Source organism: Pseudophryne corroboree, chromosome 2, assembly GCF_028390025.1.
Source record: "Pseudophryne corroboree isolate aPseCor3 chromosome 2, aPseCor3.hap2, whole genome shotgun sequence".
Classification (NCBI taxonomy): Eukaryota; Metazoa; Chordata; class Amphibia; order Anura; family Myobatrachidae; genus Pseudophryne; species Pseudophryne corroboree.
This window is the reverse complement of record NC_086445.1, coordinates 79,732,020-79,755,563: the sequence shown is the minus strand read 5'-3', so window position 1 is coordinate 79,755,563 and position 23,544 is coordinate 79,732,020. Positions and strand designations below refer to the sequence as shown.

The 23,544-nt window shown below is 44.2% G+C and overlaps 1 protein-coding gene across 2 annotated transcripts in view; it reads left to right on the top strand.

The window, feature by feature from the left end:
- The window catches only part of MRE11 (MRE11 homolog, double strand break repair nuclease), a 605,744-nt gene that overhangs the window by 53,946 nt on the left and 528,254 nt on the right, over positions 1–23,544 (top strand). The gene's annotated exons all lie outside the window — the stretch shown is intronic.

Below are 23,544 nucleotides of genomic sequence, written 5' to 3'. Positions count from 1 at the left end.
GCAGAAGCTGGAGGAGAAGGCACTGAGAACTCCTGTGCTGTGAGCTGACTCCTCCACACTCTGAGCTTTGGATGATTTAAGACTCACCGTGACGTGTCGTCTTCTTGGAAGTTTTCCGACTCCCCAGGCTGTGAGCAATAGAAGACAACAGTTTTTTGATGTGCATGCTAAAATTTCCTCATCTGGTACGCTTAATACCTATATGAGTGTTGTTGTGACAGAAATCAAAATCTGAAATTACTGCACCATCAGGCGCCTGTTCTTCATTTTCCTTTTCTAGATTCCTTCCACTATCACCTAGTGGCCTTTCGAAGGATGGAGCTGCCATCCATAGGTTTTCCTGTGGAATTCGGGTGCTATAACAGACAGACTACAGGAAAGACTTATTTAATATATATTTTGATTCTCAAAGTATATATATATATATATATATATATATATATATATATATAAATCAACTGAGGCAGTTATCTGCCGCCTCCTCACCTGCGTTATCTGCAGCCCCAGCACTGGCCCCTCCTCCTCCTCCGATACAGGGTCTTCACCTCTTCTTGCCAGACCAATTCACCCCCCCCACACACACACGTGTTCCCAATGCCTCCGCTCAAAGTGCTGCGGGACTGTCTGGTGGTTCCTGCATCTGTTTCCTAGTTACTGCTGCTAATTGTTACCGAGTTGTGGGATGGCAAGTAACCTGGAGTTGCAGCATAGTATATAGAGAAGAGGGTGCAGAGTATGCAGTATATAGCGGGAGCAGTATATGGAGGAGGGGGTGCCCTATATATAGCGGGGCACTATATGGAGCGGTATGGGGGTGCAGTGTGTATATAGGAGCAGTATTTGGTTGTGGGTGTAGTGTATATAGGGGCAGTATATGGTGGGGGGTGCAGTTTACATAGGGAGTGTGTATGTGTGTGTATATATACATATATATATATATATATATATATATATATATATATATAGTGTGTGTCCATGTCACACAGAGGTGACTATATTGAACAAATCTGCATCTCTTTCTCCACTGTCCCTACCTGCCCCTACCACTCCACTCTCCCCAGTCCCTATCTAACCCAACCTCTCCCCTCAGTCCCTATCTGCTCCTGCCCTCTTTCTTTCTCCCCAGTCTCTATTGGCTCCTACCCCACTCTCCACCCCCCCAGTTCCTATCTGCTCCTACCCCACTCTCCACCCCCAGTACCTATCTGCTCTTACCCCACTCTCCACCCCCCAGTCCCTATCTGCTCCTACCCCACTCTCCACCCCCAGTCCCTATCTGCTCTTACCCCACTCTCCAGCCCCCAGTCCCTATCTGCTCCTACCCCACTCTCCACCCCCAGTCCCTATCTGCTCCTACCCCACTCTCCACCCCCCAGTCCCACTGTCACAACTGAGGGCTGGTGCTGACCAGGGGAAGCCTCAGTTGTAGGGGCTGAGGTATATGTGAACCTGGGAGGCAGTACAGGGTTCTTAGACATGCAGGGAACCTTTACCACGGATGCCCGAAGGCGTGATCACGACAACTTTGTAAAAGTTTGAAATGTTTATTAAACACAGTTCACAGTTTAAGGAAGACAATGGTGCTCAGCAACATGGAATTGAAGCATGAGATTAGCACTATATGGTCTTGGAAGACCTGGAGATAAGTCCAGATAAACAGCTAACTACTGTATACATGGTATGTGTGGGAAATGTTCAGCAAATGACACGCTGGAAGCTGGAGATGCTGATGAAGTGCTAAATGAGGTGAGCACTTGTGAACTGCCAGGAAATGCCAGATAGAACCGACACAGGTGATGAGCTGTGAAATGGTGTCAGATACCAGTGTAATGGAAGGTCAGATGCAGAAACACTGGTGATGCTAGAGATCGATGACAGAGCACCGATGGTGACTGTAGATCGATGTTAGAACACTGATGGTGATTTGAGATCGATGATGGAACACCGATGGTGACTTGAGATCGATGGTGACTTGAGAGCAATGATGGAACACCGATGATGACTTTGGGATCGATGATGGAACACCGATGGTGATTTGGGATCGATGACGGAACACCGATGATGACTTGGGATCGATGGCGAAACACCGATGGTTACTGGCAGGGCAGAGCACCACTGGACGCTGGAAGCCGGTGTTGGGCAACTGCCGGTCACAGGATGTAATGCTGGGACACTGCAGAGTCAGGCTGCACCGCAAGATGGTAGCAGGTGCGGGTCTCTCGTGGAGCTGAACTCAGGAGCTGGAATACCTGGAACAATAGCAGAACAACCACAGGCAGGAGAGACTTGTATCACTGGGTTTGACAACTGAAGCACTGACCACTTTCCAGCCTAGGAACAGGATATTTATGCCAGCTGGGAAACAGGGATTGGCTGGCATTTGGAAGGTAAATACTGATAAGGAATTACCTGGATCGTGACACCCTATCTGCTCCTACCCTATCCCCCACCCCCCAGTCCCTATCTGTTCCTACCCCACTCTCCACCCCCCAGTCCCTATCTGCTCCTACCTCATTCTCCACCCCCCAGTCCCTATCTGCTCTTACCCCACTCTGAACCCCCCGGTCCCCATCTGCTCCTACCCCACTCTCCACCCCCCAGTCCCTATCTGCTCCTACCCCATTATCCACCCCTCAGTCCCTATCTGCTCCTACCTCATTCTCCACCCCCCAGTCCCTATCTGCTCCTACCCCACTCTCCACCCCCCAGTCCCTATCTGCTCCTACCTCATTCTCCACCTCCCAGTCCCTATCTGCTCCTACCTCATTCTCCACCCCCCAGTCCCTATCTGCTCTTACCCCACTCTGAACCCCCCAGTCCCTATCTGCTCCTACCCCACTCTCCATCCCCCAGTCCCTATCTGTTCCTACCCCACTCTCCATCACCCAGTCCCTATCTGCTCCTACCCCCATATGCAGCAAGTGTGAAACAGTCAGATCACTGTTATTAATATTAGCAGCAGCAGCAGGGTAGGAGGCTGTAACATCTCCCTGCACTGTGTCAGCCTCTAGCACACAAAGAAATAATTTGGTCCGTGTGGTGGCCTCTAGTGGCCGGCAGCGCACATAACAGAGTTGAGGAGCAGACTTGGCTTTTATAATATATGATAATTAAGTTTTTATATTTAATTTAAATAAGGTCATAATGCTCACTTTAACTCTTAAGAACAGAAATGCATTGTATTTATCGGGCCAGTATACAGGGACAGAGAATGATGCCACAGTATCTCAAATAACTGCAACCTCTGCTTGATGACCTGTAGGGCACTAACTTAAAGATATGGGAGGGGCTACAGCTGTCTGTAAATGAGTAGCAAGGTTATATAATGTTTTTTTTTTTTTAACAACTGCTGTCAAATCACTGGTTTCAACTAAGTAATGTATTGTACTTTTATAGTTTAGAAGGAAAATGTCAAAATCTTGGTTTAGGGGGTCTTTTATTTTTAGCAGATGTTTGCTGAATTAAGTTTTGGACACATTCATTTTAGTATGGTGGGTGGGATGGTGGCTAGGCGTTGGTGCATGAAAAATCGCAGCAGGATAATGATTGCCTGATTCCTTTAGTACAGTGGTTCTCAAACTGTGTGTCGTGGCACCCTGGGGTGCCTCAGGACACTTACAGGGGTGCCGTGGGTTGGTGGTCCAGGCCAGTACAAATTATGTATGGTCGATGTAATAGGCAAAACCAGTGCCAATCATAGAATATGTGGACAAACAGAAGCAAATCTTCAACACACGATAGAACCTAAGGATGACATATAAACACAATTTACTTAATTGTAATATCTCTTTAAAATTTTCTCAATGAGAAACTTTTGGCCTTGGGGTACCGTAAAAAAAAATTCTGATACTCTAGGTCGCCGTGTTTCAAAAAAGTTTGGGAATCTCTGCTTTAGTAGAAGCTTCTTACTTGATCAACAAAATTATTTTGTTGGTAATAATAATAATAATACAGTTTATTTGTAACCAGTTGTAGAACACCATGGCCAGTTTGCTTGAAAAATTAAATACAATTAGTGGAAACCCGTCAAAATTGACGGTTATTTTCCTTTTTTTTTTCTTTTTTAATTAGGAAAAACTCATAACAAGCTGTTTCCAGTCAAACTGGAAGAATTTTTTTGAAAACAAAGGGTTAAGTAAATCACTCAAAATAATTATTCCAATTTGAATTATTTATTATGAAAAGGCTAAAAGGTGTAAGTAAATGATTATAAACAACTGTATATATAAATAACACACTAAATATTGTGAAATACAAGTATAAATCAACTTTAAAACAATGCTTATATGAATACATATAAGCATTAATAAGAATAAATAAAATACAACTTAGACAAACTTAAACAATATGTATGAGGTTAGTAAAAGTAAGTAAACATGATATTAGAAAATAAAAAAACATAAGCAATCTAAAAATGTAAAAATTCCCTAAACACTTAGCTGATTTGGACAAAAATAGGAGTGTCACACTGCGCCTTATCTCTCTAGTGCGCGCAGAGGTTTCAGAAACAAAATTTTGATATCTCAAAAAATGTGCAGCAAATGTGAAAATGTGTTCAGATGAAATATATACAATTTCAACAGTGGATAAGTTCATATAAAAATAAAATTTTTATTGGTAAAAAGATACAAAAGAGATTGAAATAAAATGATAGAAATAAAACGGTCTGAATTGTATATTTTATATCTATGTATATGTGTATGGTGACCTAATACCGGTATACACACACAGACTATACAAACGGATAACACAAAACATACATAAATTACAGGGTAGATACACCTGGAGGGTGATTTACTCTTAACCAGACGATGATGTGTACTCGGTTTATTTTGGAGATAAAAATCTCTCTAACTTCCAAATACAAAGTCCAGTATTAGAGTCAAGTATAGGGTGTTTTTTCAGAGTCCCAAATTCCACTGAAATAGGTATAAATTACTCACAGTGTGGGCATGCGGGAGCTGCTGGTGGAAGAATTTATATCAGATGAGCAATATCCAGAAAAGTCTGCCGACAGACTGGGTCAGTTGTGCTGGGATCAACTGGTTTTGCCAGGTAGCCAGGCTTCATCAGGATGTTTACCGTCGGGCGCATCACTTCCGCCCTTCTGTGTGTATTCTCGCGTCACTTCCGCCCCGTTCGGCTCCTAATTTCCACCCTTACTGTGTGTAACATGGTGTCATTTCCGCTCTGTTCGGCGCTTCCGCCCTTATTCGGCTGGAATTTCACTTCTGCCCCTCTTATGGTGCGATACGTCACTTCCGTTTTGGTCCAGTTTCTATAGAATTTCATCTCTCACCCTCAGCGTACAATACGTGTTGCATCACGTCCGCTTTTGTAGTCCTCTTCTCTTTGGGGATATATAGTGCACAAGGGTATTTTCCCTTCCTTGGTCGTACCTTGTCCGTAATACAAAAATAAGAGATGGTGAAATACAAATAGAACATCTTGTGGACCAGTTCAAAGAAAAGGGGTATAACCCCAAAGATTTGCATAAAGATAAGGACGCAATCAAACTAATAGAAAGAAAGGATCTTCTCACCTACAAAGAAAAATATGAGGGAAATGACAAGAAACTTCTATTTCTCTGACGTCCTAGTGGATGCTGGGAACTCCGTAAGGACCATGGGGAATAGCGGCTCCGCAGGAGACAGGGCACATCTAAAGAAAGCTTTAGGATCACCTGGTGTGCACTGGCTCCTCCCCCTATGACCCTCCTCCAAGCCTCAGTTAGATTTTCTGTGCCCGACGAGAAGGGTGCACACTAGGGGCTCTCCTGAGCTCTTTGTGAAAGTTTTAGTTTAGGTTTATTATTTTCAGTGAGACCTGCTGGCAACAGGCTCACTGCATCGAGGGACTAAGGGGAGAAGAAGCGAACTCACCTGCGTGCAGAGTGGATTGGGCTTCTTAGGCTACTGGACATTAGCTCCAGAGGGACGATCACAGGTTCAGCCTGGATGGGTCACCGGAGCCGCGCCGCCGGCCCCCTTACAGAGCCAGAAGAGCGAAGAGGTCCGGAAAAATCGGCGGCAGAAGACTTTCCTGTCTTCAGATAAAGGTAGGCGCACAGCACCGCAGCTGTGCGCCATTGCTCTCAGCACACTTCACACTCCGGTCACTGAGGGTGCAGGGCGCTGGGGGGGCAGCGCCCTGAGACGCAATAAATCGTTAGAAAACCTTTTATGGCTAAAATAAATGCATCACATATAACTCCTGGGCTATATGGATGCATTTAACCCCTGCCAAAACATACAAGAAAACGGATGATAAGGACGCCGAGAAAGGGGCGGAGCCTATCTCCTCAGCACACTGGCGCCATTTTCCCTCACAGCTCAGTTGGAGGGAAGCTCCCTGGCTCTCCCCTGCAGTCACTACACTACAGAAAGGGGTTAAAAAAGAGAGGGGGGCACAAATTAGGCGCAGTATAAACAATACAGCAGCTATAAAGGGAAAAACACTTATATAAGGTTATCCCTGTATATATATATAGCGCTCTGGTGTGTGCTGGCAAACTCTCCCTCTGTCTTCCCAAAGGGCTAGTGGGGTCCTGTCCTCTATCAGAGCATTCCCTGTGTGTGTGCTGTGTGTCGGTACGTTTGTGTCGACATGTATGAGGAGAAAAATGATGAGGAGACGGAGTAGAGTGTCTGTAATAGTGTTGTCACCCCCTGGGGGGTCGACACCTGAGTGGATGTACTGTGGAAATTGCGTGACAGTGTCAGCTTTGTATAAAAGACAGTGGTTGACATGAGACAGCCGGCTACTCAGCTTGTGCATGTCCAGACGTCTCATATAGGGGCTCTAAAGCGCCCGTTACCTCAGATACAGACGCCGACACGGATACTGACTCCTGTGTCGACGGTGAAGAGACAACCGTGATTTCCAAATAGGGCCACACATTGCATGATTGAGGCAATGAAAAAAGTTTACACTTTCTGATAAGAATACCACCAAAAAAAAGGGGTATTATGTTGGGAGGAAAAACTTCCTGTAGTTTTCCTGAATCTGAGAAATAAAATGCGTGGGTTTCCCCCCGATAACAATTGATAATTTCTAAAAAGTTATTGGCAGTATACCTTTTCCCGCCAGAGGTTAGGGTGCGTTGGGAAACACCCCCTAGGGGGGATAAGGCGCTCACACGCTTGTAAGAACATGGGCTCTACCCTCTCTTGAGATGGCCGCCCTTAAGGATCCTGCTGATAGAAAGCAGGAGGGTATCCTAAAATGTATTGACACACATACTGGTGTTATACTGCGACCAGCAATCGCCTCAGCCTGGATGTGCAGTGCTGGGTTGGCGTGGTCGGATTCCCTGACTGGAAATATGATATCCTAGATAAGGACAGTATATTATTGCCTATAGAGCAATTAAAAGATGCATTTCTATATATGCATGATGCACAGCGGAATATTTGCCGACTGGCATCAAGTATAAGTGCGTTGTCCAATTATACCAGTAAAGTGGTCAGGTGATGCGGATTCCAAACGGCATTTGGAAGTATTGCCTTAAAAGAGGGGATGTACCCCAGGTAGCCTCTCAAAATAAGACGCCGTATTATCAGGCGCAGGCCTGGTTGGCAAGCGGACAAAAGGGTTCCTCTTTTCTGCTCGTGACAGAGGGAGAGGAAAATGGCTGCAGAGATCAGCCAGTTCCAAGGAACAGAAACTCTTTTCCGCCTCTGCCAAGCCCTCAGTATGACGCTAGGGCTTTACAAGTTCAGGCACGGTGGGGTCCCGTTCTCAATGAATTTCAGTGCGCAGTGGGCTCACTCGCAAGTAGACCCCTGGATCCTTCAGGTAATATTTCAGGGGTACAAATTGGAATTCGAGACGTATCCCCCTCGCCGTTTCCAAAGGTCTGTTTTACCGACGTCTCCCGCTGACAGGGAGGCAGTTTTGGAAACCATTCACAAGCTGTATTCCCAGCAGGTGATAATCAAGGTACCCCTCCTGCAACAGGGAACGGGGTATTATTCCACACTATTGTGGTACCGAAGCCAGACGGCTCGGTGAGACCGATTTTAAAATCTAAAATCTAAAATCTTTGAACACTTGCATACAGAGGTTCAAATTCAAAATTGAGTCACTCAGAGCAGTGATTGCAAACCTGGAAGAAGGGGACTACATGATGTCTCGGGACATCAAGGATGCTTACCTTCATGTCAAAATTTACCCTTCTCACCAAGGGTATTTCAGGTTATGGTACAGAACTGTCACTATCAGTTCGGACGCTGCCGTAGGGATGGTCCACGGCACCCCGGGTCTTTACTGAAGTAATGACCGTAATGATGATATTCCTTAGAAGGAAGGGAATTTTAGTTATCCGTTACTTGGACGATTCCCTGATAAGGGTAAGATCCAGGGAACAGTTGGAGATCGGTGTAGCACTAAATCAGGTAGTGTTGCGGCAGCACGATTGGATTCTCAATATTCCAAAATCGCAGCTGGTTCCGACGACTTGTCTTCTGTTCCTAGGGATGATCCTGGACACAGTCCAGAAAGAAGGTGTTTCTCCCGGAGGAGAAAGCCAGGGAGTTATCCGACAGGAACCTCCTAAAACCGAACCAAGTCTCAGTGCATCAATGCACAAGGGTTCTGGGTAAAAATGGTGGCTTCCTACGAAGCAATCCCATTCGGCAGATTCCACGCAAGACTTTCCAGTGGAACCTACTGGACAAATGGTCCGGGTCGCATCTTCAGATGCTTCAGCGGATAACCCTGTCACCGGGGACAAGGGTATCCCTCCTGTGGTGGTTGCAGAGTGCTCATCTTCTAGAGGGCCGCAGATTCGGCATTCGGGACTGGGTCCTGGTGGCCAGGGATGCCAGCCTGCGAGGCTGGGGAGCAGTCACACAGGGAAGGAATTTCCAGGGCTTATGGTCAAGCCTGGAGACATCTCTTCATATAAACATTCTGGAACTAAGGGCCATTTACAATGCCCTAAGTCAAGCGAAACCCCTGCTTCAGGGTCAGGCGGTATTGATCCAATCGGACAACATCACGTCAGTCGCCCACGTAAACAGACAGGGCGGCACGGGAAGCAGGGGGGCAATGGCAGAAGCTGCAAGGATTCTTCGCTGGGCGGAAAATCATGTGATAGCACTGTCAGCAGTGTTCATTCCGGGAGTGGACAACTGGGAAGCAGACTTCCTCAGCAGACACGACCTTCACCCGGGAGAGTGGGGACTTCACCCAGAAGTCTTCCACCTGATTGTAAACCGTTGGGAAAAACCAAAGGTGGACATAATGGCGTCCCGTCTAAACAAAAAACTAGACAGATATTGCGCCAGGTCAGGGGACCCTCAGGCAATAGCGGTGGACGCTCTGGTAACACTGTGGGTGTACCAGTCAGTGTATGTGTTCCCTCCTCTGCCTCTCATACCAAAAGTACTGAGAATCATAAGAAGGAGAGGAGTAAGAACTATACTCGTGGTTCCGGATTGGCCAAGAAGGACTTGGTATCCGGAACTTCAAGAGATGCTCACGGACGAACCGTGGCCTCTACCTCTAAGAAAGGACCTGCTCCAGCAGGGGCCTTGTCTGTTCCAAGACTTACCGCGGCTGCGTTTGACGGCTTGGCGGTTGAACGCCGGATCCTGAAGGAAAAAGGCATTCCAGATGAAGTCATCCCTACCCTGGTCAAGGCCAGGAAGGACGTAACCGCAAAACATTATCACCGCATTTGGCGAAAATATGTTGCGTGGTGGGAGGCCAAGAAGGCCCCTACAGAGGAATTTCAACTGGGTCGTTTCCTCCATTTCCTGCAAACAGGACTGTCTATGGGCCTAAAATTAGGGTCCATTAAGGTTCAAATTTCGGCCCTGTCGATTTTCTTCCAAAAGGAACTGGCTTCAGTGCCTGAAGTTCAGACATTTGTAAAAGGGGTACTGCATATACAGCCTCCTTTTGTGCCTCCAGTGGCACCTTGGGATCTCAATGTTGTGTTGAGTTTCCTAAAGTCACATTGGTTTGAACCACTCACCACTGTGGACTTAAAATATCTCACATGGAAGGTGACGATGCTGTTAGCCCTGGCTTCAGCCAGGCGTGTGTCAGAATTGGCGGCTTTATCATATAAAAGCCCTTATTTAATATTTCATTCTGACAGGGCAGAATTGAGGACTTGTCCTCAATTTCTACCTAAGGTGGTTTCTGCATTTCACATGAAGCAACCTATTGTGGTACCTGCGGCTACTAAGGACTTGGAGGATTCCAAGTTGCTTGACGTGGTCAGGGCCCTGAAAATATATGTTTCCAGGACGGCTGGAGTCAGAAAATCTGACTCGCTGTTTATCCTGTATGCACCCAACAAACTGGGTGCTCCTGCTTCTAAGCAGACGATTGCTCGTTGGATTTGTAGTACAATTCAGCTTGCACATTCTGTGGCAGGCCTGCCACAGCCAAAAATCTTAAAATGCCCACTCCACAAGGAAGGTGGGCTCATCTTGGGCAGCTGCCCGAGGGGTCTCGGCTTTACAACTTTGCCGAGCAGTTACTTGGTCAGGAGCAAATACGTTTGTAAAATTCTACAAATTTGATACCCTGGCTGAGGAGGACCTGGAGTTCTCTCATTCGGTGCTGCAGAGTCATCCGCACTCTCCCGCCCGTTTGGGAGCTTTGGTATAATCCCCATGGTCCTTACGGAGTTCCCAGCATCCACTAGGACGTCAGAGAAAATAAGAATTTACTTACCGATAATTCTATTTCTCGTAGTCCGTAGTGGATGCTGGGCGCCCATCCCAAGTGCGGATTGTCTGCAATACTGGTACATAATTATTGTTACCAAAAAATTCGGGTTATTGTTGTAGTGAGCCATCTTTTATAGAGGCTTCTCTATTATCATGCTGTTAACTGGGTTCAGATCACAAGTTGTACAGTGTGATTGGTGTGGCTGGTATGAGTCTTACCCGGGATTCAAAATCCTTCCTTATTGTGTACGCTCGTCCGGGCACAGTATCCTAACTGAGGCTTGGAGGAGGGTCATAGGGGGAGGAGCCAGTGCACACCAGGTGATCCTAAAGCTTTCTTTAGATGTGCCCTGTCTCCTGCGGAGCCGCTATTCCCCATGGTCCTTACGGAGTTCCCAGCATCCACTACGGACTACGAGAAATAGAATTATCGGTAAGTAAATTCTTATTTTCTCACAGATTATTCCAGCCCAAGGACTCTTAGAAAATAGTATTAAAAGACATTGGCATATCCTCACAGCTGATGAAGAACTAAGGGACATACTACCAACTGCCCCAAGAATGGTTTATAGGAGAGCACCGACTATTAAACAGAAAGTGGTCAGAAGTTTCCTAAAAGATGAAAAAAGTGAAATATCCACATGATTAAGAGACAGGGATCCAGGTTTCTATGCCTGTAATAATTGCAGTGCTTACAAAAAAACAAGAAGCACGACCACGAAGCCCATCAAAAAGTTGACATCTATGACTACAGGAAAATAATTTAAGATAAAAGAACAGATCACATGCCATTCCAAAGGGGTGATCTACGTCATCATTTGCCCCTGCGGTCTCCAATATGTGGGGAAAACTTTCCGGACACTGAATGTGAGGATAAAGGAACATCTTAATAACATCAAAAATAACAAAGAAAATCACAGTATCCCAGAACATTTTAAAATCGCTCACAAAAGTGATCCCTCAACTGTAAGATTTATAGGGATAAAGCAAATCAAGAAACCCTGGAGAGGGGATAACTGGGACACTTATCTTCTGAGAGAAGAAGCACGTATGATCTTTACATTGGGAACTTTATCTCCAAAGGGACTTAATGCAGAGATCGATCTCCATCCTTTTCTCTGTGACTAAAGCCAAACAAACAGAAGAAGCCCATATATACTGCATACTCCAAAGATTGCATCCTTACCAGTGTATAGAGCCCTATATCCTTATCTTTCCTCGAACTGCTCATATAATATAGAGTGGAGGGAAGGGGGATCCACTAACTCTATCTCTGTTTTACTCATTTTTATTCTTTCTTATTTATATATTTTTTTGGATAAAGGTGTATATATATATATATATAAATATATATATATATAGATTATCAAATATGCCATACTTACATTTTAGCTAATAAATATCGACTTTCCACCACCTACAATCATAATCATTTTTTCTGCTCTAATAATATATATTTAATATACACTTAATTCATCATTGTGTATTTATTTATTCATGTATTTATATACATTTTTTATATATTATACCTAAATTACTTATCTAGTTAGTTATATCTCGGCTGTAAGGGTATATGTTATGTGTTGTATGTAGGTATATATATGTTTTGTTTTTTGTTCTTTGTTTTTTGTCACAAAATGTATCAGATGATCACACTGGCCAACTTTATGTTGTTAAAAGACATTCATCCAGTGTATTACGGACAAGGTACGACCAAAGAAGGGAAAATACCCTTGTGCACTATATATCCCCAAAGAGAAGAGGACTACAAAAGCGGACGTGATGCAACACGTATTGTACGCTGAGGGTGAGAGATGAAATTCTATAGAAACTGGACTAAAACGGAAGTGACGTATTGCTCCATAATAGGAGCGGAAGTGAAATTCCAGCCGAATAAGGGCGGAAGCGCCGAACAGAGCGGAAATGACACCATGTTACACACAGTAATCTCTTTTGTATCTTTTTACCAATAAAAATTATATTTTTATATGAACTTATCCACTGTTGAAATTGTATATATTTCGTCTTAACACATTTTCTGCACAATTTTTGAGATATATCAAAATTTTGTTTCTGAAACCTCTGCTAGCACTAGAGAGATAAGCGCAGTGTGACACTCCTGTTTTTGTCGATACATAGTTAGGGGGAGTGTGGATCCCCCTCTCCTTTGTCACTCGTAGAAGCTATTTTCCCTAGTTGGTGATTAAGCGCGGCCCCAGACCCACTTTTTACTTAGCTGATTTGGACTGTTATATTCTGTCCTGGATACTGCAAGCATTTTGGCAAGACTCGCTCTCTGGGTACCCTCCTCTCAACAGGAGACCAGAGAATTAATTTAGAAGACATGCTGTGCACGCTTTCCTACAGGGCAATAACAACAACTCCAGGTGCCTTCTCGTACCACGAGCTGGAGCTGATGAGGTGCACTCTGTCAAAACTCCCTCTCTTTTGCTGATAAGGGGCCACGCGGCACACGCTTCCTCTGCAAGGCCACTTGTATAATCTTGCAATCCCCTTTAATACCCAAGGTTAATAGTACAGTAAGACAGTTTAACTACCATATACTAGTGCTCTACTTGTACTAGCAGCAGAGGGCAGCATTACCTAACTTAAGGTGCATACACACTGGGTTGTTGCCCAGTATGTATGCTGTGCGATGATGTGAAAATCGCTGGCCGGAAAATCACACAGTTCATACACACTGAGCGATTTTCACCCGGCCCAGCGATTTTCATGGGGGTGAATCACTTTCCACAGTAGGAGACAGTGGAAAGTGGTTCACTCGGCCGGTAAACCAGGCCGACGGATGGCGGCGGCCAGCGATGACGCGGGATCGCGCATCAGTGCTCACCGCTCCTTGCCCGACCATACACACTAGGTGATTTTGAACTCAAAGTAGCGCAAAACGCCAAAAATGAGCTACTTGGAGCTCAAAATTGCCCAGTGTGTATGCACCTTTATTGTTATTAATAAGCAAATAACCACAGCTTATTGTTCATTGTGCATAAAGACGTGCAGATGGCAACATTTAGCGATCTATTGCTATGATTGTATATATGCTCCATGGCAACCATTTTGTTTCCTCACAATGCAAACAACAAATGCTTACTTTGCTCGCGCAGCTTCTCCCTTAGACTTTAAATGGGAACTTTGCAGCTCTGCAATGCCCAAACTGTTGCCCCAGTCTTATTTTATTCTGCGACTGGCCCATCTATATGGTAAGACCTTTATTTTGATACCGCAACCATATTTTTTTACGTTCCGCTGTTCTCTCAAAATAGGTCTCACAGTAAAAAACTTTATGGAATTTATATACAGTAGATTTGTCTCCTTTTCAGATGGGGGGGATATAGTAAGTTAGGGTAATGATGGATTTCAGAGAGATATAACCATATCGACCACCAGGACACTGAGCGGATTGTGTAATATATCCTGATCTAGAATCTTCTATCTTAGGCTTGACCAGCAGATACAGTATGTAGCATGGCTCCCTCTTGCCTACATCTCCTGAGCTGAATAAAAGATGATGATGATGGGTCAAAGGCAGCAGTCCTTGAGGGGACTGTCATCAGCCTCATGACCAGTTTCGATACCACTTCCAAGAGATTCATGCAATTGCGCTCCTCCTGACAAATTTCGCTCTGTTCTCTTGTTTGTAAGGATGGTGGCTCCCATCTACAGACTTGGGGGTAAATTTACTAAAGGTCAGTTTTGACCGATTTTGTTTATTTCCACAGATTTTTGGTCAATTTTTAAAATCAGAGGATTACTAAAGGAAAAAATCCGCTGCAAAACCAACTCGCAGTCAAAACCAATCATGCTCGCAGTGGTCCCGAAACCTGCCTGCTGCTCCCATTGGCTAGGATACAGGTTTCAGGCAGCATAGAATGTGTTGTTATCATGACTTTAAATGCGTATTCGGTTTAGTGCTAGTTTGTCTGTATCATAGTGGTTGCACTTTATCTGTGGATATACTCTTTAAAATGCTGTTGTAAGGATTAATCTGGCCAATCGGTGAACGATAATGGCGCAAACTACCCCAATAAACAACTGTTTTGAACGTACATTATTCACTGTATAATTATTACAAGGGAAGATTATTATTTAGGATAACTTGATAGACTAATAAACGGTCTGGATTGTTTGGTTATAAAATCAGTCATTCAGGCTGTTAAAGGAGATCGCCTCTATACAGTACATCATATAGATTATCAGCCTATCAGGTAGTCTATACCCATCTTAAATTACATATATACGTCTTCCTGTTACATACACTGTGGCAGAAAGGTTCTTTAAATATTATAATGTATTGAAATATAATGAGTCACAAAAGTCTGAGAGACATGTACACAAACTGGAGACTGGTGCTGCTCAGCAAAGGCCCTTTATTGTTTTCATAATAATGATTATTTTCAGAAATGTATGTTTGCGTTTCATTATGACATGTCCTCATTAAAAATAATTGCTAGAACTATGAAAATTTACATTTCTTAGCATCATTTGCATATAGTTGCGTTACAAGGTTTCTAAATGAATACATTATCCAAGTTAATTAATCATTTTAAGTGAATGAATTCTCTGTAACCAGCGTCCCACGTCATCTGTCAGAACATATATGAAGTTCCTGCAGCGTCTGATTTTCATCCTGTCGTATTTATACTTAAATAATTTGATCATTGTGCCAGGAAAGGAAATATATGGCGTTTGACTGTACTTCTAAGATTGGGAACAGTTAAACAATAGATAAAATTGGCAACAAAATCCACTAATCTGGTTTATTTCACCCTGGATTATTATTATTTTTTTTGTAAAACTTTATTAAAACATCACATCACATCATATACATCAAATGTGGGTTTTCGAATTTGAACAATGAATTGAAAAATATACTATCCACAGTAGCTCATCAAAGCATCAAATTGAACAATACAATAATCTATAATATATCATGTCACGTTTACACATGGCAGTAACAAAATCAGTATATAAATCAAACCATAAATCAAATACCCCCTTTATCAGGAATACAGGGAGCCTAGCGACCTATGGAGCTGCAGTATCCCAGAAAGTGTTAAGTGTCAACCACTGTAGGATTATCCCCCAATCACAATCTAGTCTCATCCCATTCTGTATTCTTTAGGGAATTTCTAATCCGTATTTGGAAATCTGGCAGGGTAGCAATATAACTTTCCCAAGGTTTATAAAATTTAGATACACGTTTTTCTTTCTTAGCACTGTAGATTTGTTGTAGTCCATCCAAGAGACGTCAGAAATATAAACGTTTCCCCCTCTCTCGTTGCCACAATGCGTTTTCATGTGCACATGCATCGTGACAGCCACAACACACGCCCGTGTGCAAATGGTTGCACCCGCCATCGCACAATGCATTGTCTATGACATTTCCATTGACTATTTGCACATGCCGGTACACGGGCGTGCGAGTCACAGCAAACGGATCGCCGGTGCAAATAGTTGCAGAGGGGTCAATCCAGTTAGGTGCGAATTCACAAAAGTGAGATTGCGTCATGAAATGCAGGATCCAGTTAGAAATGGCAATTTGCGGTAGTCTCAGCAAGGTTGCATGACATGGGAGAAGTGCATGGAAAAGTGGGGTAACCGTCCTGGACCTCAAAAAGGTGACAGCTGAGCTAGCAGGAGCATATAGAAGGCTGTTATTGGGGTATAAGGAAAGTACTAGAGGTTTTTAAAAAGTGTCAGATGGATAAATTGTGCATTTTTTTTAAAATTAATGTCTGAAAGTGATAACCAGCAAGTGTTATTAAATGGAATAAACACTTTTACCTCTCATCTGCAAGTTCTAAAAATCCTCTACTATCAATGTAACACCTCCACGTACCTGTCCCACATCATTTACCCCTCCACGTACCTGTCCCACATCATTTACACCTTCACGTACCTGTCCCACATCATTTACACCTCCACGTACCTGTCCCACATCATTTACCCCTCCACGTACCTGTCCCACATCATTTACACCTCCACGTACCTGTCCCACATCATTTACACCTTCACGTACCACATTATTTACCCCTCCACGTTCCTGTCCCACATCATTTACCCCTCCACGTACCTGTCCCACATCATTTACCCCTCCACGTACCTGTCCCACATAATTCACCCCTCCACGTACCTGTCCCACATCATTTACCCCTCCACGTACCTGTCCCACATCATTTACCCCTCCATGTACCTGTCCCACATCATTTACCCCTCCACGTACCTGTCCCACATCATTTACCCCTCCACGTACCTGTCCCACATCATTTACCCCTCCACGTACCTGTCCTACATCATTTACCCCTCCATGTACTTGTCCTACATCATTTACCCCTCCGTGTACCTGTCATACATCATTTACCCCTCCGTGTACCTGTCCCACATCATTTACACCTCCACGTACCTGTCCTACATTATTTCCCCCTCCACGTACCTGTCCCACATTATTTACCCCTCCACGTACCTGTCCCACATCATTTACCCCTCCGCGTACCTGTCCCACATCATTTACACCTCCACGTACCTGTCCCACATTATTTACCCCTCCACTTACCTGTCCCACATTATTTACCCAAATGGCATATATAATGCTAGTGTTCATTCTAGCACCCTGCACCTTTCAAATCCTATGCAGTTCCTCTTTCCTGCCTGGGGTGTCGCTCTCTGCTCTGGTGCTTCTCAGCACACACAGGTCTGTATCACAGCATTGAGTAACAGATCAGAGTGTGCTGAGAAGCACCAGAGCAGAGAACGACACCCCTGGTAGGAAAGAGGAACTGCACAGGATTTGAAAGGTGCAGGGTGCTAGAATGAACACTATATAACGCTATAATGCATGTCATTAGTCCTAAACGTTAAGGAAAACAATGTTTTTATTAATTAAAATTTATTTAAAAAAACAAACAAACATTTTAGTACAATTTCCATTCTTTGCATTATTACTAATTATCTCTATGTTTTATTACGTTGCGGAACTCTTCAGTTAGTCATAACATTATACTTCTGCAAATATATACAGGTTGAGTATCCCATATCCAAAATGCTTGGGACCAGAAGTATTTTGGATATCGGATTTTTCCGTATTTTGGAATAATTGCATACCATAATGAGATGTCCTGGCGATGGGACCTAATTCTAAGCATTTGTTTCATATACTGTACACCTTATACACACAGCCTGAAGGTAATTTAAGCTAATATTTTCAACAACTTAAATAAAGTGCATTAAAGAAAGTGTGTGTACATTCACACAATACATTTATGTTCCATATACACCTTATACACACAGCCTGAAGGTCATTTAATACAATATTTTTAGTAAGTTTGTGCATTAAGCAAAGTTTGTGTACACTGAGCCATCAGAAAACAAAGGTTTCACTATTTGAGTATCACTCAAAAAATTCTGCATTTCGGAATATTCCGTATTTCGGAATATTTGGATATGGGATACTCAAGCTGTATCTGTATAATGTGTGAGTAATGATATCACTTCCTTTTGAATAACGCACAATTATAAATGACAGCTAATATAAGCTTGCTTTTCCTATTGTGTCATATGTTAAATGCAGACCTCTGTAAGCCAATCTACATTGAGAGGAGAGCAGAGCAAACCGGAGTATTATGGGATTAGTCAGTGCAAAGACAGATGGCTCGCTATTACACAGAAGCGAAAAACACACACCAAGATTTCTAAGCATTGTCATCCAATGACTTTTTAATAAACCTTTGCCATCAAGCAATGTTCTACCCTTTATATACACTGTTTGTTACAGTTATTCTTCATATCAGATTTTATTTTACCTGAATTTAATTGCTGTTCCCTGCATCAGGCATTGTACTCTCTGTGGCTCATAGAACAAAGCAATAAGCTGTTTGATAGATTGGCTGCTATGATTGTCTCTAATTTTCCTTTTCTGTGTGAGAAGATGTGATTTCTGTTGAATACTGTAGGATTCTGTGTTGTGATGTGACTCAGGCGTGATGAATAGATATAAAATTAGGGGTTTTGATTTTATTATCGAAATAATTGGTCCTTTTGTTGTGTGAATGATATATTTTTTTGTGCAGAATAAATGCTTGCGCTTATGTTTACAGTCTACAGTATTTAAAGAATGGCTGGGATCAGTGGCGACTCCAGAGGTGCGGCTTCAGCACAGTCCAAAATTCAAATAGAGCAGTCACCAACTGCCACTCCAAACACTGCCAAACATCGCCAACTGCCAGTGAGTACCGGACGGCGATGTTTGGAGTGGCAGTTGGTGGCTCCCCTATTTGAATTTTGGACTTAGCTGAAGCACTGCATCTGGAGCCGCCACTGGCTGGGATACACCACATTGCAAAAAATATGTGGATACAGTTTTTTGTACCATGTGGGAATAAGCGTCAGGTGCTACTTAGACGTTCCACTACTGATAGCAACTCTCGGACATTTGTACTTTTATATTAATTTAGCATCTGTGTCCCACTGCAGTTGCATACAAAGGGGGTCATTCCGAGTTGATCACTCGCTAGCTATTTTTTGCAGCGCTGTGATCAGATAGTCACCGCCTATGGGTGGAGTGTATTTTTGCTTTGCAAGTGTGCAAACGCTTGTGCAGCCGAGCGGTACAAAAACAGTTTGTGCAGTTTCTGAGTAGGTCTGAACTTACTCAGCCGCTGCGATCACATCAGCCTATTCCGGTCCCGGAATTGACGTCAGACACCCGCCCTACAAACGCTTGGACACACCTGCGTTTTTTCCAACCACTCCCTGAAAACGGTCAGTTGACACCCATAAACGCCCTCTTCCTGTCAGTCTTCTTGCAATCGGCTGTGCGAATGGATTCTTCGTTAAATCCATCGCCCAGCACTGAACCGGTTTGTATACGTGCGACGCGCCTGCGCATTGCGGTGCATACGCATGCGCAGTTTTGACGCGTTTTGACCTGATCGCAGCGCTGCAAAAATAGCTAGCATGCGATCAGGTCGGAATGACCCCCAAAGATGCAAGTTCCTACCATGCAGTGTGTTGTCACTTTCTCAGATCACTGTCCGTGGTGCATGCAAAGCTGATAGTAATGTTGTTCAGGGCACTCGTGCTTTACCATTGTACAATGTACCATTGTGGCAAATCATTGTATGAATAAGACGCATTGGGTGGGATTCAAATCTTCCAGCTGCCCTCTCACCCTCCGGCAGTATTCAAATGTTACTGCCGATGGGCGCGATATAAGCATTTCAGCTCGCCACCCCCTGGGTTGGTGAGCTAAAATGCACAAAAAGTGACCCGCTTGGACGCCCAAACGGGACTTTTCGCGATCGCGCCCATGGCTTTAATCGGGTTTAGCTGCTTTACGCTGCTAAACCCGTCTCTTATGGGCGCGATCAGCGCAATAATAGGGGCCATAGAATATCACCCCGCAATCTCCCGTCACTTTAGACGGGAGATCAGGGGCAATAAAGGATTTGAATCCCGCCCATAGACTGTGTGATAGGACGCATGACGTGGCTTTTTTGCATGTTCTGTGGGACTGTTTCAGGACCAAAGAGAAAAGGAAAACATAGTGTAATGTTGCTTTACTGAACAGAAGCACCAATGGTCGGCAACCTCTGCTATCGTCACATCCTCTGGTAGCGCCTCCTAACACTCCCCTGCCAACATGTTTCGGCCACCTTGAGGCCTTTGTCAATGTAAGCTTCCTCAACAAAGGCCTCAAGGGGGCTGAAACATGTTGGTGGAGGAGTGTTAGGAGACGCCACCAGAGGATGTGACGATAGTGGAGGCCGACTATTGGTGCTTTGCCCAGGTCACCATTTAAACATCAATGCGCATATTGAGGCCTAGTGTCACACCTAATTGGTAGGAGTCCATTCACCTGTTTATGAATGCCACAAATGTTTTTACTCCTGTACTTTTTATTCATTAAATACTGTATTACACTATTACCGCTTTCAAACAGAAAGTAAAATGACCGGGTGAAGAAGTTCTACCTGATAATTTGCAGATCAACACGGGAACTTTTTCTGTGTCAAACGGTCAACCGGGTTGAAGTTTTTGGGACCTCGACCCAGGAATTTTCCAGGGTCCGAGACCCAGGAGTTTTGACCTGGGTTGACACTTTCACACAGATGAAGTACCTGTGTTGATACTCAAATTCTTGAACCAGTAATTTGCTTGTCTGTGTGAAAGGGGGGTCAGTTAGGGATCGGCTAAACTACCCTGCACACAAATGCTGGGTACTAGCCAGGATTTTCAGAATTTCTGTCTGAAAAGGGTAGATGTTTTCCTTTTCTCTCTTGTCCTGAATTTGTTTCTGGGAGGATCACGATTTAAAAGCAGTGAGGTTTGTATAGGAACAAACCGGATGATGTGACGATTGATACAGGACATATCTGGCATAAAAGGAATACAGACAGCAACTTTTCCTCTTCAGGAGGACTATAGAATGCAGTTTTCAAGTACTTTTTATATATTCTTACACATAACTTTGTTGAACTCTCTCACTTAGTATGATTATTGACATTTCTTATTTTATAGACTACCTACCGTATATGAGAGCCTCATCTACTCATAGTTGCATACGTTGTTTGAGGCTTGTGGTGGGACCCCTAGAGCAGGCCTGGCCAACCTGTGGCTCTCCAGCTGTTGTGAAACTACAAGTCCCAGCATGCCCTTCTACACTTTTGCTATTAGGAAATGCTAAAACTGTGGCAGAGCATGCTGGGATGTGTAGTTTCGCAACAGCTGGAGAGCCACTGGTTGGCCAGGCCTGCCCTAGAGGGTCATGTGTTGGTGGCTTCTTTCTGCGCACCAGTTGGATTTCAGTAGACCTTACTTTGTGCGCAGGGGCATTGTTATGCTGAAACAGTAAAGGGCCTTCCCCAAATGCTTACTACAAAGTTGTAAGCATGCAGTTCTCTAGAATGTCATTGTATTCTGTAGCATTAAGCTTGCCCTTCACTGGAACTTGGGGTCCCAACCCAAGACCATTATTCCTCCTCTTTCAAATTTACAGATGAAATCACACAGTCAGACAGGAAGCATTTTCCTGGCATCCACCATGCTCAGATTCTTTCTCATACTTCCAGATGGGGAATTGTGAGGTGTGCCTCCAGAGAACATGTCTCCACTGTTCCAGACTTCAGTGGTGGTTTGCAGTACACCATTCCAGCTGACATTTGGCATTTTGCACCGTGATCTGAGGCTTGTGCAGGGCTGTAACTAGGGGGGGCTAAGGGGGGTATGCGCCCCAGGCTGCAGGATTTGAGGGGGCGCTGAGGAGTTACAGTGGGGCAGGGTTTGTTTTTTTAACCGGCTGTGCTGCTTCAGTGAGACAGCAGACAGCTCCCGGGGCAGTGTCTCTGACCCACATGTCTGCCCGCAGCTGACTCTGGCACTGTGCGGGAGAGCTCCAGTACCTGGGATCTCTCCTATGCTGACTACTGTCTGAAACTCTCTTCTTTGCCATGCAGTGCTGCGACTAGCGTGCGGTGCACCGTACAAGCTATAGAAGCGAGCTGTTGGTGCTGTGTTTTTGGTTACGATCTCGGCTGCCTGCCCAGCATCAACTGATAACAAGCTGCAGGCTACACCACATTGAGAGGACACACTGCCCCAGGCTTATGCTTGTTAACAGGTGCAGTCACCAATGTTACAGAAATCAAAGGTTCACTTTGCTAGCTATCCACTTGACTGTGGAAACTAAGAGCCTGGACAACTTCCAACTCTCACCGAGTATCACTACAGCAGCTTTGTGGTGAGTTTAAAGAAAGACTTTATTGTCGGCACTGTGCTCACAGTTAGCAGTATCAACCTCCGCTTTGCCTCCCAGATCGGGGAATTTGGTGTAGCTTATAGGGGGATGTAGTGTAGTAATGTATTGCAGTATATAGGCGCATGTAGTGCACTGATGTGGTGTAGCATGTAAGGGTATGTAGTGTAGTGATGTAGTGTAGCATATAGGGTGTGTAGTGCAGTGTATAGGGGTGTGTAGTGATGTAGTTCAGCATGTAGGGGATGTAGTATAGTGATGTAGTGCAGTGGATAGGGGAATGTAGTGCGGTGATGAAGTTTTATGATATAGTGCAATGTATGGGGACACACGGGGGCATGTATTTGAACACGCTGCTGGCGAGACGTGACGCATAGGGCATTTGAGGCACATAGGGGAATATTGTTCAATAGTATCCCTTTTTTGGGGTGTGGGGGGGAGGGGGCGCGCAAAATTACTGCCGTGCCCCGGGTGAAGAAAATCATAGTTTTGGCCCTGGCTTGTGTGTGGCCTCTTGGCCATGTGAAGCTAATCCCGGAAGCTCCCATGAACAGTTTTTATATTGACTTTGCTTCCAGAAGTAGTTTGGAACTCCGTAGTGAGCGTTGCAACTGAGCTTAGAGGATTTTTACGCACTATGGGGGTATTCAATTAGTGGCGTTTTTTTTTCGACCAGTTAAAAAAAAACTGCACTTTTCGCCCATTTTTAGGTTGAATCTACATTCAACCTATTCAATGCCCGTGCCGTTTTTTGACTGGTTAAAAAATCCGGCACTGGCGAAAACCATGGGTTTTGGTGAATTTGATGCTGATACGCGTGTTTTGGCGAATTTACAGGCGTTTTTGCCCATTTTTGAAGCAGTTTTTGCCCATGCCGATTCAACAAAAAATAAAAAAAGTGAGACGGCATGGGTGAAAATGGATTAAAAAACGGGTGAAAATGCCCGCAATTGAATACCCTGTTTCGAATTAGTGCCGTTTTTTCGACCAGTCGAAAAAACGCCACTTAATTGAATACCCCCCTATGTTCCTGACAGTTGGCGGTCCCATTGTGTGATCATGTGCAGCCTTCTTCTTCAGATCTGAGCT